Source organism: Sapajus apella, unplaced genomic scaffold (assembly GCF_009761245.1).
Source record: "Sapajus apella isolate SASKATOON/1434 unplaced genomic scaffold, GSC_monkey_1.0 scaffold25, whole genome shotgun sequence".
Lineage (NCBI taxonomy): Eukaryota > Metazoa > Chordata > Mammalia > Primates > Cebidae > Sapajus > Sapajus apella.
The window spans coordinates 25,125,836-25,136,227 of record NW_022436965.1 but is presented as its reverse complement, the minus strand read 5'-3'; the positions used below and the strand labels follow the sequence as shown (position 1 = coordinate 25,136,227).

The 10,392-nt window shown below is 39.4% G+C and overlaps 1 long non-coding RNA gene across 1 annotated transcript; it reads right to left on the bottom strand.

The window, feature by feature from the left end:
• Window positions 1–315: 315 nt before the first annotated feature.
• LOC116560241 lies at window positions 316–1,726 on the bottom strand. The gene is made up of 2 exons (XR_004272871.1): window positions 1,406–1,726; window positions 316–1,089 (listed from the first exon to the last, which is right to left on the bottom strand). It is a non-coding gene; the product is annotated as an uncharacterized LOC116560241 (long non-coding RNA).
• Window positions 1,727–10,392: the final 8,666 nt, after the last annotated feature.

The window sequence follows — 10,392 nt, the reverse complement described above, 5'->3', positions numbered from 1 at the left end:
CATGGGAGAGGAGCATGCCATGAGGTGAGAAATGACACAGGGGGAGTGGCCATAATCTAGAATTTATTAAACGTTGGAAGGTGAGAACAGGGTAAAAAGTTATCTAGTTTTACCTTATCTTCAACAGAGAAAGAAACTGAAGCTCCAAAAAAGGAAGTAACTTTCTGAAGGTGACCAGCTAATCATGACAAGCCACAATTTTACACTATTTGTTATCTTTGTTCTGAATCTGAGAACAATAGATTCTAACCCACACATAACTCTGCTTTCCAAAGACAGCATGCAAATTACCATCTTCCCTAATCCTCTTTTTGCTCTTCTTTTTCCATTTCTAAATTCGCCCCCCTCAAGACCTGTTTTTGAATATCGCATGACCAAAAGCCAAATTACTCCTTGCTATTTCCTACTAATTTTTTCGACAGATTGAACTTTTGGCTTTTCATTGGTAGAGGCAGTGATATTTCTGCTCTGTGACTTTTTCACTATGTTCTTAATGTTTTTTATCTTGGGCATAATACTTGCTCTCTAATGTTGGTTATCATGGCATGAACTTCAGCTTATGAGGCCACTTAGCGTCCTAAGACGGAGAACTCCTGAAGGTTCTCAGAAAGATCAGGTATAAGGAAGGGTGACGTGTGCAAATGCTGTTTCACTGAATTGGTATAAACTGAACTCTTGATTCCCACTCCCTCAGCTGTCTCTTTTCCCAATTCTCTCCATTTGAGTAAAATGGCAATTTGCACTATCTTGATGTTCAAGCCAAAACCCTTAAAGTCATCTGTGACTCATTTTATTCTCTTTCTTTCCACATGCAAACAAGTGATAAATCCTATTGAATATAACTTCAGAATATATCCATAATCCAGCCACTTTTGGTCACCTTCACTGCTTGCATCCACTGAAGTCTAAGCTGCTATTAGTTTTCACTTAAAATATTGTGCTGTCCTCCCAACCTGCCTTCCTCCTTCTACCTGGCTGGCTCCCTTGTCTCTTCTCCATAGAGAAACCAGACCAATCATTTTAAGTTGTTAGTTTCTGTCTTAAAGTGGCTTCTCATCTAAATAAAAGTAAAATACAAATTGATTTTACCTTACCAAACTTTTTTTTTTTTTTATTTTTTTGAGACGGAGTTTCACTCTTGTTACCCAGGCTAGAGTGCAATGGTGTGATCTCGGCTCACCACAACCTCTGCCTCCTGGGTTCAGGCAATTCTCCTGCCTCAGCCTCCTGAGTAGCTGGGATTACAGGCATGCACCACCATGCCCAGCTAATTTTTTGTATTTTTAGTAGAGACGGGGTTTCACTGTGTTGACCAGGATGGTCTCTATCTCTTGACATCGTGATCCACCCGCCTTGGCCTCCCAAAGTGCTGGGATTACAGGCGTGAGCCACCGCGCCCGGCTACCTTACCAAACTTTATCTTATCAAAACCTACAAGATAATATTACTTTTGCACCTGTCTGCCCCTCAGATCTCAGCTCCCAGGACCTTTCCTTTTGTTCTCCATATTCCTCTTGTGTGTCCCTCATCAAATAATCAAATATAGTACAAAATCATCAAATCATCATTCCATCAAATTATCAGATATAGTACAGCCTGTCCCCCACTCCTCTGTCAATGTATATCATCCTGCTTGGTTTACTTCCTGGTACTTAGCATCTCCTGAAAAACTCTGTGTGTGTGTGTCTGTGTGTGTGTGTGTGTGTGTGTGAGAGAGAGAGAGAGACAGAGACAGAGAGAGACAGAGACAGTGAGACAGACAGGGACAGAGAGAGACAGAGAGAAGAGAGTACTCCATAAGGGCAGGATCTATACTTGTTTTGTACTTGAAGTAAAGTGGTGACAAGCACATGACAGGCACCCAGTTTTGAGTGAGTGAGAATGAATGAATGAATACACAAATGAATGAATTGGTTATTTTTCTTTTATTATTTAACAACCAATCTGCCATGCTGCTTAGAAACCTTTATCTTCATAATTTGAATAAGGATAGGCTATACCAAAATGTTTCCTATCTAGTAGCAGTAACCCCAACTCCCAATTCAGTATTTTAGGTGTTCATTAACTTCTGGGTCTCAAATTTGGAAGAGCTACTTCAAGGGTAAGACACTGGCTTATTATTTATCTACACAGATTATTTTTTGGCTGGGTCCATGTCCATATAATTACTTTTATTTAATTCTTTTTTCTTCTTTGACCTCCCTTGAGATGTTATTATATATCTGAATATCACCCACATATTTGATGACCAAGACTTTAGTGCAAGGTTAATGGTAATATTGCTTAGTAACCTCAGAGGTGCCACATCCGTGCCTAAACTCCTTGGTCTAGGTGGAAGAATTGAAGCCATTTGAATTGGAAAAGGCTGATATAAAGTAGCTTTGCCACTAACATTTTGTGAGACATCCTGTCACAAGTGTTTTACAAAAAGGCAGAGATATAAGATGCCTTGCCTTCCTTTCATCCGCTAATTTGAAATTACATTGTGAAAGGCTATGAAGTTTGTCGGGTGTGATTTGTTCTTTAAATGCCCTTGCTGCTTAATCTTCATGAAATCCTCATTAGGATGCTGAATGATCCTTAAACAGGATTTTTTTTAAAAAGGCACAAAAAGAGAATGTATAACAACAGCATGTCTGATGAGCAGATTGACAGTTATCTTAGATAAATGGATGCATGGACCATGGAGGACTCTGGCGAACTAATGTAGTTCATCTCTAATTTTTGACCTTAAAGTTAAGTTTAGGACTAGTAGTTTTAGAAAAGCATCCCAATATTTATTATAGTGGCAATACAAATAGTACAAATATATCAGGTTCCATAACTCCTTTTATTTCCAGGACCCCAAGTATTTATATACATTGCTTTTTTTTGAATTTTCATATTATTTCTGTCTCTTCTGGTGTGGTTCAAGACCTTAATTCTAGTTCTGGTTTTGTTGCCAGTTGACTATGTGATTTCAGATTAGAAGTCAGCAAACATTCTGTAAGGATCGGATCACAAATATTTTAGGCTTTGAGGCTCATATGATCCCTGTTGCAGCTACTACACTCTGCTGTTGTGAAATGAAAGCACCCAGATGTAATATGTAAATGAATATGACTGCTTTTCAATAAAACCTTATTTACAAAAAGAGGTGATGAGCCAGATTTGGTTTGTGAGTCATAGTTTACTAACTCCTAGTCTAGGTGATCGATTTAGTTTCTCTGGGCCTTATTTTCTCCATTTACCAAATATGGTGGTTGAGCTCGCAAGTGTTCAGATTATAGAATTATTTGCTCCTACATCCAGGACTCATCTACTAGGGGTTTTTCCTAGTGCTTGAAATTATGGTATGCAGCACATTCAAAGGTCATCACTAGGACTGGTATTTCTCATTTTGCTTCAAACACCAACCAGGGAGCAAACTTTGAGAAGGGCGCTACCTTTAAAATTCAAAGATGTAAGGACTCAGTCCCTGGATGAGTGCAGAACGATTTTAGACTACACATGCTACTTCCACCACCAGATGAAGAGTTTCAGGATTCCTCGGGGACTGAGGCAAAGGGACAATGCAAGAAGAGCTCCAATAATATTTTTCCTACCCTGCGTTTCATCCTTACTTGATCGTGTCCCAATCCCCATGCCATCACACGTCCAAGCCTCATCATTCTCCAATCAAACATTACACTTAAACCAAGTCTCCACATGCTCAAAGAAGAAACCCTTTGGAGACTTCTCTAAAGGTTGGATTATGAGCACAAAACTGTCACTCAAAATTTTCCCTTTGTGGAGAATGTGGGAGAGTATGGCAGGAGGTTTTCTCACCTGTCATTCACTTGGAACATAAATATCTTTGAAAATCAAAAGCATATAATGAGTTCAGACCTCAAAAATTATGCACCCTTATTCTTTAATATGTTATTTGAGTTAGGGGACCAACAGGGATAACAGTCCTACCGGGAAACTTTAAGGAAATCTATTTATTTGTCAGGTTCATGTTAAGCAACCAAATGCTACTTCCATTCAAATTTTGTCATATTTTTCAGTTTTCCAGACTCTTTCAACTAGAAAAAAATGTGTTTCTAAAATTCCTTTTTAAAAATAAAGCAGTTCGTTCCTCCAGAGTAAATCTGTGTTTTGGTCACATAAAAGGTAGGAAAGGAAGAAAGAGGGTTAGTGAAGATCCCTGACTATGTAATATAAAGTTTACTTTAGCATATGTTGCCAGGGGCATTGCACACACTCTCATTTAATATTATGCTAATGAAGTAGCTATTTTTTTTTTCATTTTACAGATTGGGAAACTAAGCTTTCATAATTATTCAAGGTCACAAAAATTTTAAATGACAGAACAAGTTTTTAATCCCAAATCTCTCTAAAAACAATGTTCCTAAACAATTTCTAAAATAGTTCTAATGGGGGCTAATGCAGTTAATAAAAGTCTGGATGGATGGACAGCATTTTTGGTGGGAAGCATCTCAATTACAGAAAATATCAATTTAAATATAGGTGGTGACTTTAATCTTCAAATAAATGTTATCCTAACATGGGCCTACTGCACTATTTAGAGAGAATTTTAAAAATTTGAATGGCATTAAAATTTTAAATTAAATGCGATGAGCAGTGTCTAGTTTGTAATAGTGCCCACTAATAAGGAAACTCAAAAGTAGTTAAGAAGCCGGCCCAGGTTGATCTGCCAGTGTGGGATAGAACCAAGACTGGACCCATATCGTTCAAAGTCCCAGCATCCTTTCTATCAAAATCAAAAAATGTACACCATTAGCATAAGAGATGGCAAGAAAGAATGTTAGAAAAGCAGAGAAACTGTGAAGGATAATGCCACATTTCTAAAGGTTGGAAGAGAAAGCAACCTGGAATGGAAGCCCAGCTATGTGGACTGTGTGTTGGAGGTACGACAGTAACACAGACTTGCCTTCAACTGGCTCTGGAAATCATATCTCTCAGTGCCTCTGTTTGTTTTTAATTGGTAAGATTCAAAGGTTACATTATTAGGGATTAATAAATGGTGACCTAGAAACCAAGTTAAACTCAGGAATGAGTTTTGTTTACACTATACAATGTTTTACTTTAAAAAAAAAATGAGTTTAGATGGGAAATGAACTCTCCAGTTCTTATCACTCCCATTTGTCTTGGACACCACTGGCCTCTTCACACTTCATGTGGTCTGCCTGGCCACTAGCAATTCTTTGCCTTTGCAGACCCTACAAACAAGTTCCAGAACAGCTATTATGGTCTCTCATTCTCTAATTTACCTGGTTACTGAGAAAAGGTCTGGGGCTATGTTCTAAAAATAAGTTACCTGGAAACTGGTTTAACAAGAAAAATATCTTCATTTCAAAGCAGAGGAAAATCTACTCAGCACACATCAAAATGTAGTGAGATCTCGCCTAGCTGTGGCAATTTCCAAGTGGATGACAGGAGGGAAGGACAATGTTCCCAGTGAAGCCAAAGCTGGAATCATGAGAAGTTAAATGGAATTGCCCAAACCGGAATTTGGCCAAGATTTAGGATTACCACTTGTACAAATTGGGGTGACCTATCAAGGAAGTTGTAGTTTTCCTCTGATATATGGGCCTCCTGAAAGCTCAGCAATCTAGAGCACATGCTGGGTGGATGATTTGACAGAATGCTTTCCTTTGAGCAGTGCCACTTGGCAAATACCCTCTTGAGATAAGTTTTATCTTCACGAGTTGGGTCTGTTAACTTCAAGGCAGTGTGTAATTTTAATTTTCATTAGCCTTCTGTCAGTGACCCCAATTCTGCTGGAAAGGCCAGTGTCTCTCCAAATTCTTGAGTAACAAAGCTTGTATATCTCATTTCTTTTGTTGTGTAGCTTTTAGGTACTTAATCTCATTCCACCCTCACCACAAACTAATGATGTAGGCAGGCAGGGAATGAAAGCTTATATCTGGCACAGAGGTGAGTATACTGGGACTCAGGGTTTCCAAGCCAGACCTCAATCTAAGTTCACACATTTGCTGCCTGTGATGTTTCCCTTGTACGGTGGCACAAGTAAATGGAGTTCTTCCAGGGTTAATGGCAACAAGGGAAGTTGTATCTATTCAAAGCCAAGGCAATTGTAATAACCTGAGCAAACACAGTTAAATTGATTATTGAGATTAATAAACACAGCCATGACATTAGAGCCTCTATCATGACCTTCCTTTTTTCTTTCCTTTTCCCTGTATTGGTGAACCATACTCTTAAAGACTCAGTCACCAATGCCAGAATGAGGTTATCTCCAACTTCTCCTTTTCCTTCTGGCTCGATATCCTGGTGAAATGGCTCTGTTGTCTGGGGTATATATATTGGCGCTTGGTCTCGGTGGAGAAGGAATTCAGGACATGGACACACATGAGGAGTGGGTTTTGGAACAGAAAGTTTAATAGGAAAAGAAGAAAAGAAAGAGAAAAAACTTCCTCACATTGACAAAGCCCAAGAGAGGGTCTCCCAGCAGGAGAAAGGAGCGGTTGGTGCAAATGGACTGTTTTATAGTACAGTATGGGGAGGTGTTGTCTGATTTATGTAGGGCTCATAGAGAGGTTTGATCACTTACGACATCTACATAGTACAAGGGAAAGGCTGGAAACCTAATCTTATGCAAATGGGCATTCCAGTTGATCAGCGCCATCTTCCTGTTTCTTGTTGTACGTGTGGCTGACAAAGAGAAGGGACAATTGAGCTGTCATCTTGAACATGATTGGCACAACTGCCGGTAAATATCTCTGCAGCTGGATTTTATAGGCTGCTCTTTGTTAGAAAGGAAAATAATTTAGGGCTTCTTTTCATTAAAAGGAAAAGCCTTACCTAGGACCCCCATACCCTTACTATCTGGCGAAGTAATTTCTTTTTAACTCCTATGTCACTGGTGGCCACTGAGTTCTGTGGAACCACCTTCGTTTTACTTCTTAAGGCACTTTCTCCTCTCATCCCCACTGATGGTAATAATATATCAGACCCTGCTACTTCTATCAAAGGCTGTCGAGGTAGCATTTCAACTGGCCTGTGTAGCCTCTGAACTGTACCTCTGCAATCAATGAATTTATACCTTTCCTAATTCACCTTTCCCCTCCCCAGTAGAACAGTCCCCTCTTTCATGATTTCCTCCATGGAGCCCTGTTCATCCAGGGAAGCATCTGTAGCATGTTATTATCAATGTTAGCTTTGTGTGTCTGTCTCCCTGGCCACAGTATGAGCAACTTAAGAAAAGAGACCCTAATGTATGCCTCATTGTATCCTCATTGACCATCTGGCAATAGTAGGTGCTTAAGCCCTGTTTGACAAAATGAACAAGCAAATATTTAAAATGTCACACTATATTCCAGGCACTTTGGGAAATCTGAAAGATAAAGTCCCCCTGTGGAGTTCATAGTCTACTGCTGATATCTAAGCAGATAACCATGATAATGATAAGTACTTTAACAGAAGATGATGGGCGTTCTGTGGGAGCAAGGGGCGAGCACCAGAACCTTTCTCTCTTTCCACCATTTGTCCAGAGGGAAGAAACCTGAAAGAACATCTTCCTAGCAGTCTCTTGGCTGCCTTTTCCTCCCACTCCCCAGCACTATCAAGCATGACCTGGCACATATTGCTAACATGTTAAGCAGAAGCATTTCTCTGGAACATCGACATCCACTTTGTTGAAATCCATTAATTCTAAGCTTTAACACCCTTGGTCGGAAATAGCTCACAAACTTATGGGGGAATAAGAAAAACAGACTGCCTGGTCACAGTCACGGGGAAGATATTAATATTTCCTTTCGTGGGTAGCTCTTTCTCTACATCCTTTCTCCAACTGCCTGCACCCCAACCCCCAGCACCAAAATAAATGTTTTCCGAGAATCTATGACAAGATATTTGAAAGTAAATCAAAACCTAGACAGAGGGTCAACGAAAAAGGATAAAGCTGACACGTATATGTGTCTAAGGCAGTAAATGGGGCAACTTGTTATATTATTTACAGTCTCCATAAAGACAGGGCCCTTGTTGCTCAGACAAAGCCCTGAGCTTACTAATTGCCAGCAAGGTCTTTCTACTCCTAGGTTTTTCTGCTGTTGATGGGGGTGGCAGGGAGAGAGTTAACTGTCTTTCCCTGTCTTTCTCTCTTTTTTTCTCTCTCTTTCTTTTGGTCCAAGTGAGCTTTAGGGGCAAGGGGAAGGGTTTGTTAAGCCTCCAGATTTCTCTGCATTATGTCCAGGTGGCATGACGTGTGAACAGACGAAAGATTAAAATCACCGAGGAAATCGCTCTGTCTGAGCCCAGATCACGACGCCTTTCAGTGACCCAGTGACCCAAATGCTATCTGTCAACTTGTCCTTCCAGCGACTTTTCACCCCATGCTCTGTGGCTGCTACTCCAGGAAAAAAAAAAAAAAAAAAAATCCAGAGTTAGAAGGAGGAGGGAGGGATGGAGGAAGCTAGGATAAAATACTGCCTTATTACTAAAGACTCTGCAATGCAGGTCAAATACAGGGCACGAGAGCCTTTTAACAAACCAAATACTTTTTTCCAGACCCTCATTCCAGAAGGTTTCCTCACTCTCTACTGAAACTCTTAGCTCCTTCAGGAAATATTGCACAAAATCATAGGCTCTGGTTTCCCCCAAACAAAAACTAATTTCTACTGAGCTCACTGAGGATGGAGATTTTCTTGAGTGTCAAAAAACTTCCCACAAAATGTGCTTTGTCTTTGCTCAGGTGCTTAATGGGTTTGAGAGGTAACCAAGCTTCCTTTGCTCCCCAGGCCTTGCCAGACTAGGTTGCTTATTCTGGGGCAGGGGAGGCGAGATTAGGTGAGATGAGAGAAGGAGGTCAAAACATGCACTATGCAGATATTTTTACAAAGCTGACCACCCAAATTAAGAGCCTGCAAGAAAACTGGGTTGGCAGCAGAGCCAGATGGAGACTTCATATGCCCCAAACGACATAGTCAGGCTGCCCATTCCTCTGCGTCCTGGATTGAACTATATAAAGTTACCTTCTTCCAATAAAAAATAGTCAAGTATTAGTAATTTCTTATGGTTCAAACTAATTCAAAATATAAGTAGTACCAAACCATAAGTTAGAGAAATATATCATCTTCTTTCAAATAAGTGGTTTTGATACCCTGCTCTGTTCGTGTCTCAAGCCTGTGCTTTGTCTGCCTATGGGGTAACTTAGCACTGCTGGGTCCACTTCTACATTAAAATAAAAGATAAAATAGAAGCCACTTAGCACAGTTTTTTAACAGACCTCCATTTTTTTGGAAGACTTTGACAAGTAATATAGTAAAAATATATCATTTTAAGTAGTCATTGTATATATTAAGGCCTTTGTTGAACTTTTTGATATTTAGGAGTTTGCAGAAACCTGAATGTTAGTGTGCTCTTTTACTTGGTACTTTTTTCTGTCCTAGGATTTTATCCAGGATACGATATTACATTTTGTCATCATGTTTCTTTAAACTCCTCTTGACTATGTCATTTTTTTCAGGGTTTCCTTTTTTTGATGACCTTGAGAGTTTGAGGAGTATCGGTTAGGTATTTTGTAGAAGCTGTATAGCATTTAATATATGTTAATTTTATATAATGTAATAAATATTTCTTTAAGTCACCACCTACTTTTTCAGAAGCATTATTTTAATGACTGTACAATATTCCACTGATAACTGTGAAATTTAGATGTTTTTCTAAAGAAAACAAAATGGATTTTTTACTGCATATTTTTTAACATTGTCTGCAGATTGACATGTAAGGGATAGTATTCACTGGGGAAAGTATACACATATAATAAGTATATCCTTGTGGCAATAATTTTACATTCTTGTTTGACTTCTGTCCCGGTGCAGTATGTAAATATGGGCACACATATACTCCAAAAAGAAATAATCATGTTATCCTTAACCCAGAACCTAATGCTTATTTACCACTACTGCATGCCTTTCCTGCCTGAGACCAAGGTTATAGAGTGCCAGAGTTTCCAAGGTAGATCATTAGCATTTAAGTGGAAGGTAGCTTGTAGATTCTTCCCTGTAGGGTTTGCATTGTCCTAATTCTGTAGAACAGTCACTCATTAATTTTTGTAGAATCGTTTACCCCTACGACTTGGGGCCATTCAGTCACAGAAAGGCTGGTTCACTTTCATATGAAAGGCTTGGGAACAACCACCTTAAAAGAACCCTCACCTATAAGGTTTACATTATCATCCACCTAATTTCCTCATCTCGCAGTGGTCCTCAGTAGCTTGTTCTTTTCACTTTATATTACCAAGTCTGTCCAATTTATCTTCTAACTATATCTTCTGTCACTTACCTCATCATTTTCACCTCGGCTGCATTCATTCTAACTACTGTCATCTCTTAACTGAAATATTATAATAGACGTCTGACCTCCTCCTTTTCCCTGGTCCAGGCT